Below are 23368 nucleotides of genomic sequence, written 5' to 3' on the forward strand. Positions count from 1 at the left end.
TGGGTAATGGTAGCTTTGTGGAGTTCTACCAGTCCTGTCCCAGTGGTGCCCTCCCAGCTCAGGAGGGATGAGTGTCAGCCTCCTCATCCTCAGAATAAGCACAACCCTATACTGGGGGCTGCTGTGGTCTTTGCAGGGCTGAGGAAAGAGGGAAGAACTGTGGCAAATGTGCCATGACCTAGCTCTGCCACCACCTTCTGTCAGCTGCTCGATAAATCCCAGCCTTCTGCAGGGCTCTCTACCTGTAACCTGTCCTCTTCCTCCAATACACCTCTGTTTTGAACCAATGTTTTTTTATTATTAATTATTATTATTGTTTTATTTGCAAACAAGTGCAACGAGAAAAAGAAGGAGAGAGATTTTTCTAACCTCTGGTTTACTCCTCAAATGGCTGCAACAGCTAGGTCTCAGCCAGGCGTTCTGTACTCTTACATGGGTGGCAGGGACTCGAGAACGTGGGTCATCCTCTGCTACCTTCCCATCACATTAGCTGGGAGCCGAACTGGAAGAGGAGCAGCCAGGATTCAAACCAGCCCTCCAGTATGGGATGCCCATTTCCCAAGCAGTAGTTTAATCTGCTATGCCGTTGCTACCCCTTGTAACAACTTTCAAAGCCTTGGCATTTTGAATTTTAGTTAGTGCAGTGGGTTCCCCCCCACACACCTCACCCAGCTCCCTGAGTTCAGTCTGTGCCCGCCCCTGCAGTAAGCAGGACTCCCCAGGCTACAAACTTCTGACACAGGACAGGTCTCAGCCCTGCTGATCCATTCTGTGTCCTCCCACTCTGCTCCTGTCCTGTTCCTCTGTGGTGCTGTCAGCACTGATCATCAGAGAGTTTTCCCGGGATGACAGAGAAGGGAGCAGATGGCCGAGCATGGCCTTCCTTCTTTGTGTCCTGTGTCGGCCCCACCTAGTCTGTCTGTGGGAGGAACAAGGCCCCTGCCCTGGGTGCAGGTAAGTGGTTGAGAGATGAAACACTGATTTCAGCACCGATACTGGACACACATGCAAGTAATACTGAAGCCAATGCTGCCAACAAGGAAGTGTGGGGGAGGGGCAGGAGCACCCGGGAGAGCTAGGTACTGGGGAGACCACCAGGGAATGCTAGGGATCCCTGTCACCAGTAGCAGCTCAGGCTCCTCTAATGCCATGCTTCTCCAGATCACCTCTGGCCCCTGCAGAAGTGTGAAGGGCCTGGTGGGTTTCGTCCAGCTTTGTGGGCTTGCTCCTGCTGCATTCCAGCAGCCTCTGCTCTTCCCAACAAAGCAGAGCCTGAACTTCACTCCCCTGTGGAGTGAGCATGTGTGTTTGTGTGTCTGTCTGTCTGTGTAAGCATATATGTATGTCCTAGCTGTGTGGGTTCTGCTCCAGCTGGGCCTGGCTGCTCCACACATGAGTATACAAGTCCTTTCACTGTCACCAGTGGCATGAGTCTGGCATCAGAGTTGCTGTGGGAAACCATGAGGGAAATGGCACAAAGCCAATAGAATAAGGAAGCCGGTATAAAGCCAAAAATATAAATATAAGTAAAATGAGGACTGTAAATGGTGAGTTGAAGCAGTATAGATAAAAAAAAAAGGGATATCTGGTTACAGTTATTCTTGAATCAAGCATAAAACCAAGAGTGTAACTTGGTAAATGTATACATATACCCAAAAGAAAATGTAACACACAAAATAAAAATTAAAAAACAGAATGGTGGGCTAGTATGGGAAAACAGGTTCCTAGCAACAGAACCAGTTTTATTCAGTTTGTGGCAGCCAAAACCAGCCAGTGAACAGTTGTCTAGCATTTATCTTTTTTTAAAGAAGTACCCCAGGCAAATCCATTTTTAATAACTGAGTTCCCTTTGTACTAAAAAGGCTTAAATTTACTATTCCCTCATCAATATATCATAAGTGGAGGTGTTCTCTACCTTTTTAAGATTAAAATATCAGATGGAAACTTTTTTCTGTATTAAGGTACGTGATGGCAAAAGTTGATGAAAGAGAAATGAGAAGGAAATTGAAAAACTGGGAGTCCATAAGGGAAATGGCATAAAGCTGAAAGGGTAAGGAGCCAGCACAAAGCCAAAACTATAAGTAAAATGAGGACTCTCAATAGTGAGTTGAAGCACTGAAGAATTTTTTTTTAAAAAAGAAACCCGATATCTGATTACATTTATACATAAATAACCATATAACAAAGATTGTCACTTGGGAAATTTATACATACATCCAAAGCAAAATGTAACACACAGAATAAATAACACAACTAAAATGGTGGACTAGTATGGGAAAAGAGGTTTTTAGCCACAGAACCGGTTTCATCCAGTTTGTTGTAGCCAAAACCTGGCAATGAACTGTCCTCTCGTATTTGTTTTTCTTACAGAAGTACCTGAGGCAAACCCATTTTCAATAACCCTCTGTACTAAAAAAAGGCTTACATTTACTATGGCCACATGCAAATATCAGAAGTGGAGCTGTTCTCTGCCTTTTTGAGGTTAAAAGGTCAGACGTGGGGAACTTTTTCTATATTAAGGTACACTATGGTAAATGTGTTGTTGCTGATGAAAGAGAAATAAGAAGTAAATTGAAAAAATGGGAATCCATAAGGGAAATGGCACAAGGCTGAAAGGATAAGGAAGCCAGCATGAAGCCAAAAATACAAGTAAAATGAGGACTCTCAATGGTGAGTTGAAACAGTCCAGAAATTTAAAAAAAAGGACCAGATACCAATTACATGAATTCCTAAATAAAGCATAAAGCCAAAAATGGAACTTGATAAATTTATAAAACTATCCACAATAAAATATAACCTCCAGACACACAAAATCCAGAATGGTGGATTTTATGGGAAAATTGGTTCCTAATAGCAGAGGTGGTTTTATCCAGTTTGTGCCAGGCAAAACCAGCTAATGAATAGTCCTCTAGGAATCCTGGTTTGCTTGTTTGTTTGTTTGTTTGCTTTGACAGGCAGAGTGGACAGTGAGAGAGAGACAGAGTGAAAGGTCTTCCTTTTCCGTTGGTTCACCACCCAATGGCCGTTGCGGCCAGTACACCGCGCTGATCCGAAGCCAGAAGCCAGGTGCTTCTCCTGGTCTCCCATGGGGTGCAGGGGCCTAAGCACTTGGGGCATCCTCCACTGCCTTCCTGGGCCACAGCAGAGAGCTGGACTGGAAGAGGAGCAACTGGGACTAGAACCCGTTGCCCATATAGGATGCTGGTGCTGCAGGTGTGGCGGTCCCTGGACAGCTTTTTTTCTATATTAAGTTTTACTATGGCAGATATGTTGTTGTTGATGAAAAAAAAAAAACTAAGTAAATTTTAAAAAACCAGAATCCATGAGCAGAATGGCATACAGCCAAAAGAATAAGGGAGCCGTTGTGATGCCAAAAATATAAATAAAATGTGGACTGTAAGTGGTGACTTGAAGCAGTCCTGAATTTTTTTTTTAAAAAAGAGTGAATATCCAGTTACATAAATTCCTCCATTGAGCATAAAACCAAGAATGTCACTTGATAAATTTACCCAATATATAATGTATATTATATTTTATATATGTATATAAATAGATATTCTGTATAATAATATATGAAATATAACATACTAAATAAATTAAAAAGAATAAAACATAATTTTTGTATGGGAACATCAGTACCTAGCAGCAGGTTTTATAAATTTTGTGCCGTTCAAAACCAGCCAATAAACAGTGCTGTAGCATTCCTGGTTTTTAAAAGAAGTACCTGAGGCAAACCCGTTGTCAATAACTGTGAATTCCCTCTACTTAATCTTCAAATTTATTTTTACACATATATTTATCAGAGGTATTATCTGTATTAAGGTATGCTTATTCCTTCTGAACTGAAAAGACTTAGTTTACTTTTCCCAAAAATATATATGAGAAGGGTCGCTGTTCTCTTTCTGGGGACTAAGTGTCATTTGTAGTCAGGATTTTTCTGCATTAAGGTATACAATGGCAAATACATTATATTGATGAAAGAAAACTAAATATGGAAATCTAAAACAACAGAATTTAATTAGGAGAAGCCATACAGTTGAAAGAATAAGGCAGCCAGTGTGAAGCCAAAAATATAAATAAAATGAGGACTCTGAAATGTGAGTTGAAGCAGTCCAGAAATTTTAAATAAAGAGCTGATATCCAATCACATGAATTGTTAAATCAAGCAAAAACCAAGAATGTAACTTGGTAAATTTATAAGAATATCTAAAACAAAATTGAACACAGAAAACAGAAAAAGCAGTGTGAACTAGTATTAGAAAATGGTTCACAGCAACAGAAGTGGATCTATGCAGTTTCTGCCAGCCAAAAACAGCCAATGAACAGTCCTCTAGATTTTCTGATTTTTTTAAAAGTAGTACCTGAGGCAAACCCATTTACAACCCCTAAATACCTCTGTGCTAAAAAGGCTTAAATTTTACTTTTTGCATATATATGTGTGTATATATATATATATATATATATATATATAATGGATATTATATATATGAAGTGTAAGTGCTCTTTGTCTTTTGGGGAATTAATGTCAGATATGGGCAGCTTTTTTCTGTATTAAGGTATGCTATGGCAAATGTGTTGTTGTGAAAGAAACAAATAAGAAGTGGTTTTATCCAGTTTGTGCAATCCAAAACCAGCCAACGAACAGTCCTCTAGAATTCCAGTTTTTTAAAAAGAAATACGTGAGGTAAACCCATTTTCAGTAACTGTGAATTAACTTCTGTGGTAAAAAAAGTCTTAAATTTACTTTTCGCACATACTTATATCAGAAGTGGAGGTATTCTTTGGCTATTTGAGAAAGTTTCAGATGTGGAAAACTTTTTTCTGTATTAAGGTACACCATATCAAATATACTGTTGTTGATGAAGGAGATATAAGAAGTAAATTTAAAAAATGAGAATCCATGAGGGAAAGGACACAAACCTGAAAGAATAAGGGAGCAATTGTGAAATCAAAAATATAAATAAAATGAGGACTCTAAATGGTTACTGAAAGCAGTCCAGAAATTATTTTTTAAAAATAGAGCTGATAAATTACATGAATTCCTAAATCAAGCAAAAAATTAAGAATGTTACTCAGTAAATTTATAAAAATATCCAAAACAAAATCTAACACACAAAATAAAAAGAAAACAGATGCGGACTAGTATGGGAAGATCACTTCCTGGCAACAGTACTGGTTTTATCCAGCTTGTGCTGGCAAAGACTAGCCAATGAACAGTCCTCTAGCATTCTAGTTCATTTAAAAGAATTATTTGAGGCAAACCCATTTTCAATAACTGTGAATTTCTTCTGAACAAAAAAGGCCTAAACTTACTTTTCCCAAATATGCATATCAGAAGTGGAGATGTTCTCTGTTTTGGGAATAAATGTCCGATGTGGTCAACGTTTTTCCGCATTAAGGTAGACTGTGGCAGTTTTGTTTTGTTAATGAAAGGAAACTAAATAAATAAATTTATAAAACTGTATTCCATGACAGAAATGTCATACAGCCAAAAAATAAGGAAGCCTGCATGAATACAAAATATAAATAAAATGAGTACTCTAAATGGTGACTAGTCCCAATCAGTGAATTTTTAGTAAAAAAGACTGGGTATTCAATTACATGTATTATTTCATCGAGCATAAATCCAAAAATGTAACTCAGCAAATTTATAAAAATATCGAAAATATAATGTAACACACACACACACACATGCAGACACACTCACACACAAAAGAATTGTATACTCATATGGGAGAATCGGTTCCTAGCAATAGAACTGGTATTATTCAGTTTGTGCCAGCAAAAGCCAGGCAATGAACAGTCCTCTAGCATTCCAGATTTCTTTTAAAAGAATTAACTGAGGAAAACCCGTTTTTAATAACTTTGAATTCCTTCTGAACTAAGAAGGCTTATATTTACTTTTCGCAAATGTATACATTAGAAGAAGAGGTATTCTCTGTCTTTTTTGGGAATAAAAATTGTAGGCTAGAATGGGAAAATCTGTTCCTGGCAGCAGAAGTGGTTTTATCCAATTTGTACCAGAAAAACACCACCCCATGTACAGTCCTCTAGCGCCCCTTTTCTTTTAAAGGAAGTACCTAAGGGACACCCATTTTTAATACTGAAAATTTCTTCTGAATTAAAATGATTTAAATCTACTTTTTCCATATATATTTACACACATACATCAGACATGTAGGTATTCTATGCCATATTGAGAATAAAATCTCAGATGTGGGTGGCTCTTTTTTATATTAATGTATACTACAGTAACTGTGAATTCCATCTAAACTAGGAAGGCTTGAGTTTTGTTTTCCCCATATATATATATATATATATATATATATATAAAATATTTCACAATGTATCATAAGATATAGTATATCATACAAGTACATTGAATCATAAGCATGATATAATTATTCCAATGGATGCAAAAAATCATTCAGTGAAATTCAACACCCATTCCTGTTTCATAAAAAAAGATAGTTCAATATAATAAAGGTAATATATGACAACTCTCAGTCACTGTCCTATTGAATGAGGGAAAATCGAATGCATTTCCTCTAAGATCTGGAACCACACTAGGATATATATTTATTGTTGCTGCTCTTCTTCAATATAGTATTGGAAATTTTAGCCAGAGCCATTTGGAAAGAGAAAGAGTACAAATAGAAAGGAGAAGCTCAAACTATTCCTTCTCAGATGATATGATTCTATATGATGAAAAACCTAAAGACTCCTCAAAAACACATTAGAACTGACAAATTCTGTAAAGTCACAGGATACAATCAACACACAAAACAAGTTACATTTTTATACACCAATAATTAACTCCCTGTGGAAAGAATGAAAAAAGCAATCCCATTCAGGAGAACTACCAAAAAATGCCTGGGAGCAAATTAAACCTGGTAAGTGAACGACCTCTGCAATGCACATTACAAAAAACTGAAGAAAGAAATTGAAAAAGACACAGAAAATGCAAAGACTGCTCATATTCATGGATTGTAAAAAGTAATTTAAAACTTTCCATATTACCCAAAGTAATTTACAGGGTCAGTGCTTCCTCATGAAAATATTTATGACATTTTTCACAATTGTGTTAAAAACAATACTAAAATTCATGTCTAAGCACAATAGATTCAGCAAAGGCAGAACAAACTTGAACAAAAAGAACAAAGCTGGAGGAATCACAAGACAAGATTTCAAGGTGTACTCCAGGACTATTGTAAACAAAACAGCATAGTGCTAGCATAAAAAGAGACACAAAGATGAATAGGATAGAACGGGAGATTCCAGAAACTAATCCATGTATCTACTAATAATTGATCTTTTGACAAAAGTGCTGAAAGTACGTGTACTCTTTCTTCAATAAATGGTGCTGGGGAAACTGAATCCCCTTATACAGAAGATTAAGATTGACCCCTACTTTTTATCCCATACAAAAATCAACTTTTATGATGTGATAAATGTGACCCCCATGGAGTTTATTCAGGCAGCACCTCCAAGGATTTTATCCTCCCCAGGGAGAAAGGAATGCTGGTCTACTACAGACTGCTTTCCTGAAATGAGTTACCAAATATTTCTATTGTAAATGTATTGTTTAATTTGGAAACTCATGGAGTTTGAATCCTATTTACTCAGTGTTTCCTGGCTTCCTTCAATTGCAAGCCACTCTATACTTCTCCCACTGTAAAAGCATATCTTTGCTACTTCCTTCCCCAAATATATATTTACTTTTGAACCATATTTTAAGCTTTTATTCCAAGAATTTTGTTACATTAAAATTATATGGCAGAGCCATCCTTTTGGTGCAGCGATTTATACCAAGGCCAGCATCCGATGTCATAGCACTGATTTGAGTTCCAGATGCTCTGCTTCTGACCCACCTCCCTGTACATGTGCCTGGGAAATCAGCAAAAGATGACACAAGTGCTTTGGCCCCTGCGACCAATGTGGGCTACCTGGTTGGACTTCCTTGCTCCCGGCGACAGTCTGTCCCAGTTCATGCTGTTGGAGCCATTTCAGGAGTGAACCGGGGCTGGTGCTGTGGTACAGCAGGTTAAAGCCCTGGCCTGAAACACTAGCATCCCATATGGATTCCAGTTCTAGTCCTGTCTGGTCCACTTCTGATCCAGCTCTCTGCTATTACCTGGGAGAGCAGCAGCAGATGTCCCAAGTCCTTGGGCCTTTGCACCCGCATGGGAGACCCAGAAGAAGTTCCTGGGCCCTAGCATTGGATCAGCATAGCGCCAGCCATTGCAGCCAACTGGGGAGTGGACCAGCAGATGGAAGACCTCTATCTCTCTCTGTAACTCTGCCTTTCAAATTAATAAAAGAAATCTAAAAAAAAAGAGTGCACCAAAGGATGTTCTCTTCATCACGGGAATCTTTTTATATTTTTTTATTTAGTAAATATAAATTTCCAAAGTACAGTTAATGGCTTACAATGGCTTCCCCCCCAATAATTTCCCTCCCACTCGCACCCCTCCCATCTCCCACTCCCTCTCCCATTCCATTCACATCAAGATTCATTTTCAATTCTCTTTATATACAGAAGATTGATTTAGTAGATATTAAGTAAAGATTTCATCAGTTTGCACCCACACATAAACACAAAGTGTAAAATACTGTTTGAGTACTAGTTATAGCATTACTTCATATTGGACAACACACTAAGGACAGATCCCACATGAGAAGTAAGTACACAATGACTCCTGTTGTTGACTTACCAATTTGACACTCTTGTTTGTGGCGTCAGTAATCTCCCTAGGCTCTAGTCATGAGTTGCCAAGGCTATGGAAGCCTTTTGAGTTCACTGACTTCGATCTTATTCAGACCGGGTCATAGTTAAAGTGGAAGTTCTCTCCTCCCTTCAGAGAAAGGTACCTCCTTCTTTGATGGCCCCGTTCTTCCCACTGGGATCTCACTCGCAGAGATCTTTCATTTAGGTCTTCTTTTTTTTTTTTCCAGGGTGTCTTGGCTTTCCATGCCTGAAATACTCTCATGGGCTCTTCAGCCATATCCGAATGCCTTAAGGGCTGATTCTGAGGCCAGAGTGCTATTTAGGACACCTGCTTTCTACTAGTCTGCTGTGTATCCCGCTTCGCATGATGGATCATTCTCCACAAAATAAAGAGAAAATACTAAAATAGATAAAGTATTACATTGTACATCAACAGTCAGGACAAGAGCTGATCAAGTCACTGTTTCTCATAGTGTCCACTTCACTACAACAGGTTTCCCCTTTGGTGCTCAGTTAGTTGTCGCCGATCAGGGAGAACATATGATATTTGTCTCTTTGGGACTGGCTTAATTCACTCAGCACAAATTATTGACAAATGATGTTATCTTTGTTTAAGAAAGAACTCTATAACCACTGGAATCACCTCCTTGAAAATTAGTCCTTTTCATAGGAATGAAGTTTATGTCAGCAAAGGTTGTAAATCATAAATCGATTAACCATTTATTCAGCATGGGATTCCTGATTGGTGAGGAATTGATCTAGAAAAATTCAAAGGTCATTTCCCACTGCAGGATTCATTGGGCTCAGATGTCCATTCAGCGTTCTTGCAGTATCTGGGGCCAATGAAGATACGATGCTATTTGTAGAATTTCACATGATAAAGGCACAGAGTGATGACGATGAGTATCAACTCACATTCTTCCTATTTCCAAGAAGCTGAAACACAAAAGACCAAATGGACGGGTTTTGCTGAACACATATTTTATGCTGCTAACTATGTGTGTATAGGATACTTCGTGCTTGCTCACACATAAAACTTGTTTGGATGGATAAGACTGTTCAAGGGCTCACAAATATGTTGATTCTCATGTTTCTTCATTTCAGAAAAAGGAATTTCATGTTTAAAAGTAAAAGCATCAGGACATTGTTCTTCTGTAAACAGATATCCATTTTGTAGCTGATTAGGCACATTGCTTAATGAAATCACTTCTAAATCTCATGAGGCAATAGAAACTTTTGAAGCCAATCTGTCAAACAGCTCTTAATCCTACAAACCAGAATGCATCAAAGTAAATTATCCATAGGAGGTGTATCTAAGGGAAAATGTAATTTTAAATTATCATGAAAATATCAGTCTATAAATCACAGAGATTTGATTTTACAAAACAAGAACCACTACATTTTCCATTGCAGTAGTCATTAGTCTGTCTGAAGTTGTGTGATGAATAAAATTGGATATGCCAAGAAACTTACCCATGGCTTCCAACTAAAAGTGAGAAATTGATGTGAGTTGGGTGAAACTTCACAAAGAAGTAAAGAACATCTGTAAGTTAGTGTTGAAACTTTTCTCTAAGAAAATGCATGGAAGCGTTTTTGATTGATTTTATCCTCTGGTTGGCACAGCTGCCTCTTAGGATGTCCTGAAATCTGGCCGATATAGAAGAGAAAAGTCCATTACACACACTGCTACCTGCCCCTATCTGGAGTAGGGGCTCTCCCTATTCCTGTCTCTGATTTTCCCTGGAGGGATGTTCACAGAAAGAGACCCAAGCTGATGACTCACTCACCACAGGAGCCATGACCACAAATTTAAGAAGCAATAGAATGACTTCTAGAAACCACTTCATGCAGTATAGTTGCCACAAACTCAGATTAATTAGAGTTTTAAGAACTCCAACATTTCTCCACCTATGAATCCTTTGATAGATTAATTGCTATTTAGGGAGGGTGGAGCCCAATCAGTATTTCTATCCTCCTCAGTGTTTACATTTTATGTTATACCTGACCTGAACATTTATCCTATATATATTTTTTAAAAATCAATTCACAAAGAAAGATTAGGTAGCAAGAAGTTACAGGAACAGATTAAGAATTCAGAAAAGTGGATCAGCTGTCCCAAAGGGACTTGTTAAGTTCTATTTGTAGGATTTAACTAGAGTAAAAACAAGGAAGGAATATTCTGATCAGAAAACAATCTCTGTTCTTTAATTTCTAGTGATTTTGTGCCCAAGGGGGCAAAGTGTTCTCAAGATCCCCTAAGGCCTATGACTACAACTATTTTTGATTCCTTCTGAAAATACCTGACACTTTTTTTTTTGTTGTTGTTGTTGTTTTAAATTTCAGAGACTACAACTGATCTCATCTGATGGTGATTTTGTGTATTGATTTTTCTTTTGTTCTTTTATTTAAAATCATTTTCATATATAAAGGAAGCAGAGTATAATTTCCTAAATTTATCTTAATTTGTGTAACAGCCAGCTGAGAAGTAATAATTGGATTATTTTTTGCCCTTAGAGAGGTCACTGACAGACCATCTGCAATAGGCTTTTGCTTCTCACACCGGTTGAGGAGACCTTGTTGAAGTCCAGACTGTACTCTCAAGTACTGGAGTGATGCTACTCCTTCATACTGATGTCCAAGGGCACGGTGACTTCACAGGAACCATCACTGTTACCTGATGTTCCAACATTAAACATACAAACTCATTGGCTAAACTTTCTTCCGTGTCTCATTTTAACGTATTTAAAGTTCCCATGCGTCTCTTATGCTATTTTACCAGAATTTCTATTTTGTTTGATATTTAAAATGCTACATTTGGTTTATTAAATTATTATTGAAATATTTGTATTTATGTCCACTTTTGAGACTTATACAATGAATTATATTTCTTCTTTCCATTTATGCTTTTGGTATCAGTATTATACAACAAACCAGACTGCTGTCCCTTTTGTTCTCAAAAGGTTTACATAATATGAAAATGAGCAGTTCTTTGAACACTGAGAATGTGTCTTCTAAAAATACATGGTTTTATGTCTTATAGTTATAGGAGAACTATGGTCACCAATGTGGTATTTTTTAATGTTTATTATTTGGATTTTCTATTTTTACAGAAGGAAGTTCAATATGTGCTAGTATTGGCGTTTAACCTAGAAGTTAAGATACCGCTGGGGACCCCCACATCCCATATAAGAGTGCCTGAGTCAAGTGCTGGATCCATTCTCAGTTTCAGTTTCCTAATAATGTGCACTCTGGGTGGCAGCAGATCGTAACTAGGTTAGTTATGTCCTTGCCACCTATGTGGGAGAACCACAGACTTCTCAGCTCCTGGATTCAGTTAGTTGTTGCAAACATTTTGTGGAATGAACCAGCAGAAGACAGCGTACTTGTGCTCGCTCGCTCTCGCTCGCTCGCTCCCTCCCTCCCTCCCCCCTCCCTCCCTGCCTCCCTCTTTGTCTTTACAAGTTAAATCAAAAATAGTAAGTTTATATTTTAAGATAAATTTTGTTCATGGTATTCTGTTATTACTTTTAAAGTCCTATGTTTTGGCTACATAACTTTTTGTTACTAGCTTTGTATTTACAGGCCTTTCTCCTATTTTAATGTGATGAATCACCTATTTCACTGCCATCACTGTTCAAAAAATGTTCTTTTATCTGAAAGAGGGCTAAGATAGAGTGGAGAGAGATACATAGACCCACACACGTAGATACACATCTTTCATGCACTGGGTCACTCCCCAAATACCTGAGCAAAGTTAGTCATGCAAAAGCCAGCAGCTAGGAAGTCCGTTTAGGTCTCCCACATTGGTGGCAGGAGCCCAAGTACTTGGGCAATTATCTGCTGCCTCATAGGAAATTTTGGCAGGAAACTCGATAGGAAGCAGAGAGCATTTTTCTAGGTCCCATTGTGAAAGTTGGGTTTGCTGATCTTTTCATTTTAATGCCTTTTTAAAATAAATGAGCATTAAAACTGCACTCTTGTGTGTACATATTGATAATTGTTACATCTTCTTGATGGACTATCACCTTTATTTCATATAGTGCCTCTTCATACCAATTAATGCTTTTTGCCTTCTATAAACATAAATGTGACTACTTGCTTTATATTTATATTGGTGCATCAACTTTTCAGTATTTGCATGAGGAGGCAGGTGTTTACGGTAGTGACTGAGCTGTTCAAATGTCAGTGTTCCATATTGGACTACATGGGTTTGACATCCAGCTCCCGACTCCAGCTACTTGCTAAAGGAGACTCTAGGAGGCAGCAGTGATGAATCAAGTAATTGTCTTCTGTGAGAAACTTGGATTGAGTTTCTGGCTCCTGGCTTTGGCTCAGCTCAGTCCTGTCTATTGCAATTTGAAATGTGAACAAGCAGATGGCAGCTCTCTTTTCTGTCTCAGAAAGACCTGAAATACTTTCTGAAGGTTTTATGTATTTTACTACCAATTTGAGAATAAACTTCAGCAGAATGAAGTGCATTCTAGTGGACATTTGTCAGTGTGTCTGGATCCTTCTACAACTCAAATAAGAACCAGTGATATTTATAGTCTTACAAATATCCTATTCTTGAATAAACTATTATGTGACTAATTTATAAAATACATGCCAATTCACTTCAATAATATCGATATTTTAAATAGATTTCACTCTAGATAATAATTTTTAAATAAGGTAAAATTATGTTTAATAGTAGAGTCATTCTAAAAATATGACTTTAATGTGACTAGCTTTCTTTTAACTCTCTTTTGGATCTGATGCAAACAAGCAAGATTTTATGACTATTACATGTGGTGCTTTAAAAATGCTGAGACTTTTACTTGATTTTAATTAGTTAATGGTTTTATAGTAGGTAATGTTACCATAAAGATTGTATTTATTTTTTACTTTAAAATAAAGATTATTTATTTGAGAGGCAAAATGAAAGAAAGAGGGAAAGACAGAGAATGCAGTCTTCCATCTGCTGTTTCACTCCGCATAGGCCCGCAATAGCCAGAGAAGGGCCGATCCAAAGCCAAGAGCGAGGAGCTTCTTCCGGGTCTCCCTCATGGGTTCAGTGGGCTATCTCCCACTGTTTCTCAGGCCATTAGCAGGGCGCTGGATCAGAAGTGCAGCAGCTGGGACTCAGGTGCACAGCAGCTGGCATCTCAGGTGGATGCTTACCCTGCTATGCTGCAGGGTCGGCCACCGGATTACATTTCTAACACAAAGTGATTAGCATGCCGTTAGTGCAGCATGGTTCAGCATCATTTTCAGTGGGTTCTTCTGGAAATATTTAGCAGAACAAATGCTTCTGGTAAATTTAGCAACTATAATCTTAAATTTCAATGACAGAAATTCAAAATATAAAAATCATGAAAATGAGAAAACATTATAAAATTGACTAAATATATATATATATATATTTGAAGCAACAGTCTATTAACCAACAGTTCGATGTAGAGCAAAATTTTTGAAAATAAGCTTTTTTTTTTTTTGACAGGCAGAGTGGACAGTGAGAGAGAGAGAGAGAAAGGTCTTCCTTTGCCGTTGGTTCACCCTCCAATGGCCGCCGCACTGCGGCTGGCGCACCGCGCTGATCCGATGGCAGGAGCCAGGAGCCAGGTGCTTTTCCTGGTCTCCCATGGGGTGCAGGGCCCAAGCACCTGGGCCACCCTCCACTGCACTCCTTGGCCACAGCAGAGGGCTGGCCTGGAAGAGGGGCAACCAGGACAGAATCTGGCGCCCCGACCGGGACTAGAACCCGGTGTGCCGGCGCCGCAAGGCGGAGGATTAGCCTAGTGAGCCGCGGCGCCGGCGAAAATAAGCTTTTAAACAAATAAAGCATTCACTTAACTATCTACTGATTAAAGACACCATAGCTAAAATGCTGTTGAGTGGGTTTCCCCTTGTGTGCTTCTGCCCCCTCTTCAATCTTTTTCTGCTTCTTTTTCCTCTTCTTTGTCCTCTTCCCTCTTCTTTTGGTTTCTCCTCATTTTTAAAACCAGTTTATTGTATGTCTCCAGTCTCTGAATATAGTTTGTTTTTTCATCACCATCATCATAGGTGATCTGTGTTTTCCTTCACTCCTTCGAAAATTCCCACTTATCTGGTTCCCATTGACTTTATCTGCTGTGGGCTCTGTAGGCTTCAGTGATAATTTTCTTGCTTATCAAACAGCTTCATCAAGTTCAGTATATTCACTTTTAGGATCATGAGTTTCCTTCTGTTTCATTTCCTTTGAAGGTTTATGGTGGCATGAATTGGGTGTTCACTCATTTGCTTTCAGGATTATCAAAGTCAGTATCTTCGGGGCCATTGCCATGGCTCATTTGGTTAATCCTCCACCTGCAACGCTGGCATCCCATATGGACACCGGGTTCTAGTCCTGGTTGCTCCTCTTCCAGTCTAGCTCTCTGCTGTGGGCAGTGGAGGATGGCCCAAGTGCTTGGGCCCCTGCACCCACATGGGAGACCAGGGAGAAGCTCCTGGATCCTGGCTTTGGTTCGGCATAGCTCCAGCCGTAGCGGCCATTCGGGGAATGAACCAAAGGAAGGAAGATCTTTGTCTCTCTCTTTCACTGTCTATGATTCTACCTGTCAAATAATAAAAAAAAGACAATATCTTAAAATAAAAACCAAAACCTGGGGCTGGCGCCGTGGTTCACTTGGGTAATAGCCTGGGGCCGGCACTGGGTTCTAGTTGTGGTTGCTCCTCTTCCAGTCCAGCTCTCTGCAGTGGCCCAGGAGGGCAGTGGAGGATGGGCGAAGTGCTTGGGTCCCTGCACCCGCATGGGATACCAGGAGGAATCACCTGGCTCCTGGTTTCGGATCGACACAGCGCCAGCCGTAGTGGCCATTTCTGATTATAAAATTATTAATACTCACTGTAACTTCTTTTTATAAGTTGATTTTTAGAAGCAAGGCATTGGTGCAGTGATTAAGTCACTATTTGGGAGTATGCATCCATATCACACCGTCCAGTATGAGTCCTGGGTTTCTGCTTCCAATCAGGGTTCCTGCTGATGTTCACTCTTGGGGTGGCAGGTAATGGCTCAAGCACTTGAGTCCTTGCCAAGCATATAGAAAAACCAGATTGCATTCTAGGCTCTTGGCTTTGGCCTAGCCCAGCCCTAACTGTTGTCGGCATTTGGGAAATAAACTAATGGAGAAAAGGCAGACTGGGCAGCAGCATGGTGAGCCCCAGGGAGCTGCCCAACAGCCTCGGGCAGACCATGCCACCCAGCAGCAGCAAGACGCTGCTGGCCGCGCAGCCCGGCCAGCCCAAGGACAGCCAGGTCAGCCTGCAGTGGGAGAGCTACGGGAAGCACTTCCTGGACATCCCCAACCGCTGGCAGCCCTGCCGCCTGCCTTCTGAGCTGGATGCCTGCAGCATCCGCTTCACCGTGAAGAAGCTGGACAAGAACTTCTGTGCCTCCAGACTTAGTGTGCTGGCCCTGCACGAGCACTACGTGCAGCAGGACCTGGAGCTGGGGCTGCTGCTGCCCACCTGCCCCGACCTCCACGCCAGCCACCGTTGATGAGAAGCCGCCGGACGCCAGGAGGGGCCGGCGCTGGAGCTGCTGCGCGAGTGCCTGGGGGCGGCCGTGCCCGTGCGGCTCTGCAAGGTGGCCTTGGCGCTGGTGCCCGGCCGCCGGGCACTGCCCATCCCCGTCTACATGCTGGTGCCCACCCGGGCCCAGGACGACGACTCGTGCACCGACTCGGCCGAGGGCACTCCGGTCAGCTTCTCCAGCGCCGCGTCCCTCAGCGAGGAGACCCTGCAAGGGCCCACCAGGGAGCAGCCCCGAGGCTGGCTGGACAGGCGGGAGCCCCCCGGCCTCGCGGCCCCAGCCAGCCAGATCTCCAGGAACCGGCTCAAAGCCGGGGGCGCTGGCCAGAGCCCGGAGCAGGGCCGGGGAACAGGCAGGAGCCGGACCGGGCTGGAGCTGCCCTGGGCCGGCCCGCAAGTGCCCACTTGGACCAGGCTGGGGGAAGTGGGGAGGCAGTCCCTGTGCCTCAGGACGCCCACCAAGGAGGCCGTGTACTGCTTCTAGGACTCTGAGGAGGCGCCCTCCTCTGCCGGGCCGCACCCGTGGCGACTGTCCACGATCCCGCGGGCCCTGAGGCGGGGCGGGAAGGAGGCCCGGGCCCCAGCCAAGGCGGCCTCTCAGGCCCAGCCGCTCCCCTCCTCAGCCCAGCCCTGGCTGATCGCCAAGGAGACCCCCACCTTGCTATTCTCTGAGCTCTTCGGCCAGCTCACTCAGTGAGCCCGAGCCCTGTGAGCAGCCGGCCAGGCCAGCCACCTGGGAGGCCTGGAGCCCATGGTCCCCCAGGCCCTGCGCGAGGGACCACAGCTCCCCCAGCTCGTGCTCAGAGGAGGAGCTCTTGCACCGCTGCATCGGCTCAGCCCTGCCCAGGCGCCGCAAGGCCCGGGCTCTGGGCAGGACGAGTGGCCAGTAGAGGCAACCCAGGACTGCCTCGAGGAGGCGGCCGCCTCAGACCAGGCCTCGGACCTGGACAGCGTCCAGTGGCGCACCATCCAGGAGGGCGCCAACTCCATCATCACGTGACTGCACCAGGCGGCCTTCTCCGAGTCTGACTCGGGGTCCCTGGGGTCTGCTCTATCCACGGGCCCCTCCCTGCAGCTCTCCATGCACAGGAACAGGTGCCAGCCCAGGGCCAGGCGGGGGAGGGTGGTGCTCTGCGGCCAGGATTTCTCTGTTTTTTGCACCCAAAATTAGCCAAGATGCTTTACCATTCTGAATAATTTTAACCAGAAAACGAGTTAAACTCATTTTGGAGACACTAAAATCCTTCTCTTCTAGAAAAGTCTTAAATTTCACTTTTCCCAGACACATAGAGCATAAGGGTAGCTGTTCCTTATAGTTTTAGAATGATTAAAATCCAAATTATTGTGTTCTTTTGTATTAAGGGATACTATGTCTAATGTGTCTTTGTTTTTGATAGAATAAATAAGCAAATGAATAAACAACTAAATTTACAAACCAGAAAAACATGTGAATAGCCCATAAACAAAGGAAAAAATGGCTGATGGAAGACAAAACAATAAAACTAACCCAGAATTCCAGAAGGTAGAATTCATGTGTCCTGATTCAAATGACCAGTTAATCAAATTACCAGGTTTCCATTATCCAACATGAAGCCAAAATATACCATAATAAAATTATAAACCAAAATGAAATGTAATACATAAAATGTATACCAAAAAAAAAAAAAAACCAAAGAGGTTGTCACTGGATCTGATATGGAGATTATGACCAAGAGAAGTAATTATTCTGGTTTGTGCCACTGAAAACCAACCAAGTTGATTTATCATTCCAAAGCATTTTATCAAAAAAAAAAAAAACAGTCAAACCCATTTTGGAGAAATGTAAAATCCTCCTCTTCTACAAACGGCTTAAATTTCACTTTTCTTAGACATATAAATCATGTGGATAGGTGCTTCCTGTATGCTTCTAATCAAAAATTCCAATTTGTTGTGTGTTTTGTATTCTAAGGGATACTATATCATGTGTGTTGTTGTTTTTGAAAGGATAAATAAACAAATCAGTACACAAATAGATTTAAAACCAGAAAAAATGTGGGTAAGAGCCCATAAACAAAGGACAAATCATCTGCTGGTAGCCAAAACAATAAAAAACCTAGAATTACAAAAGGTAAAATTCCTATTCCCTGATTGAAAAGACAATTTAACCAATCATAAGGATTCAGTTATCCAACATGAAGCCAACATGTAGCAGAATAAAATTTATAAAACAAAATGAAATGCAATACATGAAATAAATGCAAGACAAAGCAGCTATAGCCAGATTGGATATGGAGGTTAGCAACAATAGCAGTGAAATTCCCTCATCTGTGGCACTGAAATCCACTGATGTTGCTTTAGCATTCTGAATGATTTTAACAAGAAAACCACAGTCAAACATGTTTTGGAGAAATTAAAATACTTCTCTTCTAAAAAAGGCTTAGATTTCATTTTTCCCCCACACATAGAGTATAAGGGTAGATGTTACCTGTAATATTCTAATCATAAAACTACAAATTGTGTTTTTTGTAACATAAGTTTATTATGCCAAATGTGTTGTTGTTTTTGTCAGAATAATAAATAGATAGATAAGAATTAAATAGATTTCTTTTTTTTTTTTTGACAGGCAGAGTGGACAGTGAGAGAGACAGAGAGAAAGGTCTTCCTTTGCGTTGGTTCACTCTCCAATGGCTGCCGCGGCTGGCGCACTACAGCCAGCGCACCCTGCTGATCCAAAGGCAGGAGCCAGGTGCTTCTCCTGGTCTCCCATGGGTTGCAGGGCCCAAGCACTTGGGCCATCCTCCACTGCACTCCCGGGCCACTTCAGAGAGCTGGCCTGGAAGAGGGGCAACTGGGACAGAATCCGGTGCCCCAACTGGGACTAGAACCCGGTGTGCCGGCGCCACAAGCAGAGGATTAGCCTAGTGAGCCGCGGCGCCTGCCAAAATACAGTTCTTGAAAACTCAGTGAAACTGACAAAACATTTATCCACAGGAAACAGGGGGGAAAAAGAGAACAGACTCAAGTGATTAAACAACAGAAATGACAGCGAGGACATTACTAACAACCTTACCAAAATAATAATCAAAAAGCACTACGGAAAATCCACAGAGCCCTACCATCACACCAAATGCAAGGAACCCAAAACTGTCCTCCTAGACCAGGAAACGGACCAGCATTTTCGCCCTTGTTCCTCCAGTCCAGAGTCTCAGAGGTCTAGAGCAGGGCAGCTGGGCCATCAAAAAGGAAACACACGGGAACGTGTGGGCCATTCCGGGAGGAGACAGAGCCACCTCTGCTCTCGCACAGCATGACCACGAGGCCACTCGCACCGTCGGGACCCAGTGGGAAACCGCAACAGCCGCGCGTCACTCACCTCCAAGGGGGTCCGGTCTGCTGGCGGGACAGAGGCCCGCCAAGGCCGCTGCTTCCGGAAGGGGCCGAAGAAGAAAAACATGCCTGGGAAACGGCGCGGCAGCCTCTCCTGATCCCGGCCTGGCCCTGGGGCCGCTGGGTGTCCCTCAGGCTCGGCCAGCAGCATCGCAGACAGCTACTCAAGGCTCGTGCAGGCTCTCGGCAGGAGCGGACACGGTGCTGACTCCCACCTGAGACCACTGGGCTGTAGGCGCCAGGCGTGCGGGTGCACTTCTGGGTCACAGCGCCAGGTGCAGGCACCGGCCTCTCTCTCTCTCTCTCTCTCTCTCTATCTCTATCTCTATCTCTATCTCTATCTCTATCTCTATCTCTATCTCTATCTCTATCTCTCTTTCTTGACAGGCAGAGTGGACAGTGAGAGAGAGAGAGAGAAAGGTCCAGAATTAAATAGATTTAAAACCAGAAAAAATGTAAGGAACAGCCTGTAAACAAAAAATCGTTTGCTGGAAGCCAAAACAATAAAACAAACCTAGAATTAAAGAAGGTAAAATATCTGTTTCCTCATTAAAAAATATTAAATCCAATGACCTGAATTCCATTATCTGGAATGAAGGCAAAATGTAATATACTAAAATTTATAACCCAAAATGAAAGAATACATGAAAAATGCAAAAAGAAACAAAGAGGCTGTAGCCAGAGGCTGTAGCTAAATTTGATACAGAGCTTTGCAACAAGCAAACCAGTTTTTTCTGGTTTGTGCCACCCAAAACTGGCCCAGTTGCTTTAGCATTCCAAATTATTTTAACAAGTAAACCACAATCATACTTGTTTTGTAGAAACTTTAAATGCTTCCCTTCTACAAAGGCTTAAATTTCACTTTTCTCAGACTCATGGATCATAAGGGTAGTTGTTCCCTATAGTTTTCAAATCATAAAAAGACAATTTGTTGTGTTTTTGTATCATAAGCAATACAAAAGTCAAATGAGTTGTTTTTTTGACAGAATAAATAAATAAACAAATGAATAAACAAATTTTAAGTTAGAAAAAAGTGCGGAATAGCACATAAACAAAGAAAAATTGGAACTGGAAGGTAAAATTACTATGTACTGATTAAAAAAGGAAAATTAAGCTAAATACGTGAATTTTGTTATCTAGCATGAAGCCAAATTGTAACATACTAAAATTTATAAACAAAAATCAAATGTGATTCATGAAAATAATGCAAAGCAAACAAACCAACCAGCAAAGAGGTTGTAGCCAGATCTGGTATGGAGCTATGCAAAAAGCACCAGATGTTTCTGGTTTGTGCCACCTAAAACCTGTCACATTGCTTTAGTATTCCAGATGATTTTAGCAGGAAAACTGCAGTCAAACTCATTTTAGAGAAATTTAAATTCCTTCTCTTCAACAAAATGCTTAAATTTCTCTCTTCTCAGACACAAAGTTCAAAAGAGTAGGTGTTCTATGTAGTTTTCTAATCATGAAACTCCTACTAGTTGTGTTTTTGTTGTTTTTGACAGAATAAATGAATTAACAAATAAATATAAAGAAGATATAAGGTGGGGAACAGCCCATAAACAAAGAAAAAACATCTGCTGGAGCCAAAACAATAAGACAAACCTAGAATTCCATAAGATAAAATACGTGTGCCCTGATTTAAAAAAATTATCTGATTACCAGAATTCCCTTATCCTGCATGAAGCCAAAATGTAACATAATAAAATTTATAATCCAAAATGAAATGTAATACATGAAAAAATACAAAAAAATAAGTAAATGAACAGAGGCTGTAGGCAGAACTGATGTGCAGCATAGCAAAAAGAGATTCAGATTTTTCTGCTTTGGGCCACCAAAACCTGGAGAGGCTTCTTTAGCGTTCTGACTGATTTTAATAAGGAAACTGCAGTCAAATTCATTTTGCAGAAATTTAAATCCTTTTCTTCTTCAAAAGCCCTAAATCTCACTTTTCCCAGACACATATCATAAGGGTAGGTGTTCCCTGCAATTTTCAACTCATAAAATCAATAGTTATTGAATTTGATTGTATCACAAGAGATACTATGTCAAATGTATTGTTTTTGACAGAATAAGTAATGAATAAACAAATAAATTTAAAACCAGAAAAAATATGGTTAACAGCCTGTAAACAAAGGAAAAGGCAGCTCCTTGAAGTCAAAACCAACAAACAAACCTAGGATTCCAGAAGGTAAAATACCTGAGTCCTGATAAAATAAAAAATTTAATTTATTTCCTGAATTCCATTATTGGGTATAAAGCCAAAATATAACATAATAATATTTATAAAAAAGTGAAATATAATTCATGAAAAAATACAAAAAAAGAAACAAACAAACTCATTTTGGAGAAGCTTTCAATATTTCTCTTCTACAAAAGGCTTAAATTTCACATTTCCCAGACAGATAGATCATAAGCGTAGGAGTTCCCTGTAGTTGTGTAATGATAAAACTCAATTTTTTTGGTATTTTTTTAATCATAAGGGATACTATATCAAATGTGTTTTGTTTGATAGAATCAATAAAAAAAAACAAATGAATCAACAAGTAAATAAATTTACAAAGGAGAAAAACGTGGGGAACCTCCCATAAACAAAAAAAAGTGGCTGCTGGATGCCAAAACAAAAACAAAGCTAGTCTTAACAAATATACAGAGAACACCTTAAATTCTGATATATGCATTAGGGAAAACTTAAACTTTTTTCAGCGCAGAACTTTTCGGGGATTAAAACGGGTTTGCCTCACATTTTCCTTTTTTCCTTTTAGGAAAATCAGGAAACCTAAGGGAACATTTCATTGGCTGGTTTTGGGTGATACAAGTGAATACAATGCAGTTCTGTTGCTATTAACACATTTAGAAACCAGGTAAAATTTTCTTTTTTTAAATTTCCTTTTATATTTTTATTTTATATTTTACATTTTACTTTGTATTTAAGAAATTTAGTTTATTTTTTTGGTCTTCCTGCCAATAATTGAATTAATGTAATTGGATATGGAATTTTTTTTAAATCATAGCTCTTGCATTTCACCTCTGGAATTCCTCATTTTTTTATTGTTTTGGCTTTCTGCTGTCTCACTTATCCTTTTGGCTATGTGCCATTCCATTCATGGTTTTCAGTTTATAAAATATATGAATCTATTTTTAACACAATAACAAAACTTTTGACCTGGTATACCATAAGATAAAAACACACCCCATATCTGAGTTGATATTCTTAGAAATGTATAGAGAACACCCACACTTCTGTTATAAGCATTTGGAAAAAGTTAAACTTAAGTCTTTTTCAGTACAGAAGCATTTCCCAGTTTGAAAGTGAGGTAGTCTCATGTTTTCCTTTAAGATACAAAATAGCCAGCATGGCAGCTCAATAGGATAATCCTTCACCTGCCGTGCAGGCACACCGGATTCTAGTCCTGGTCCGGGCACTGGATTCCATCCCAGTTGCCCCTCTTCCAGGCCAGCTCTCTGCTGTAGCCAGGGAGTGCAGTGGAGGATGGCCCAAGTCCTTGGGCCCTGCACCCACATGGGAGACCAGGATAAGTACCTGGCTCCTGCCATCGGATCAGTGTGCTGGCCGCGGCGGCCATTGGAGGATGAACCAACGGCAAAGAAGGCCTTTCTCTCTGTTTCTTTCTCTCTCACTGTCCACTCTGCCTGTCAAAAGAAAATAAAAAAAAATATATAAATAAATAAAATTAAAATAATCAGGAATGCTGCAGCAACACT

At 40.6% G+C, this 23368-nt stretch overlaps 1 long non-coding RNA gene across 1 annotated transcript in view; it reads left to right on the top strand.

Annotated features, from left to right (window-relative positions):
- The window catches only part of LOC138844720 (uncharacterized), a 124195-nt gene that overhangs the window by 24169 nt on the left and 76658 nt on the right, over positions 1-23368 (top strand). The gene's annotated exons all lie outside the window — the stretch shown is intronic.

The sequence above is a fragment of the Oryctolagus cuniculus genome, chromosome 12 (genome assembly GCF_964237555.1).
Source record: "Oryctolagus cuniculus chromosome 12, mOryCun1.1, whole genome shotgun sequence".
Taxonomy (NCBI): domain Eukaryota; kingdom Metazoa; phylum Chordata; class Mammalia; order Lagomorpha; family Leporidae; genus Oryctolagus; species Oryctolagus cuniculus.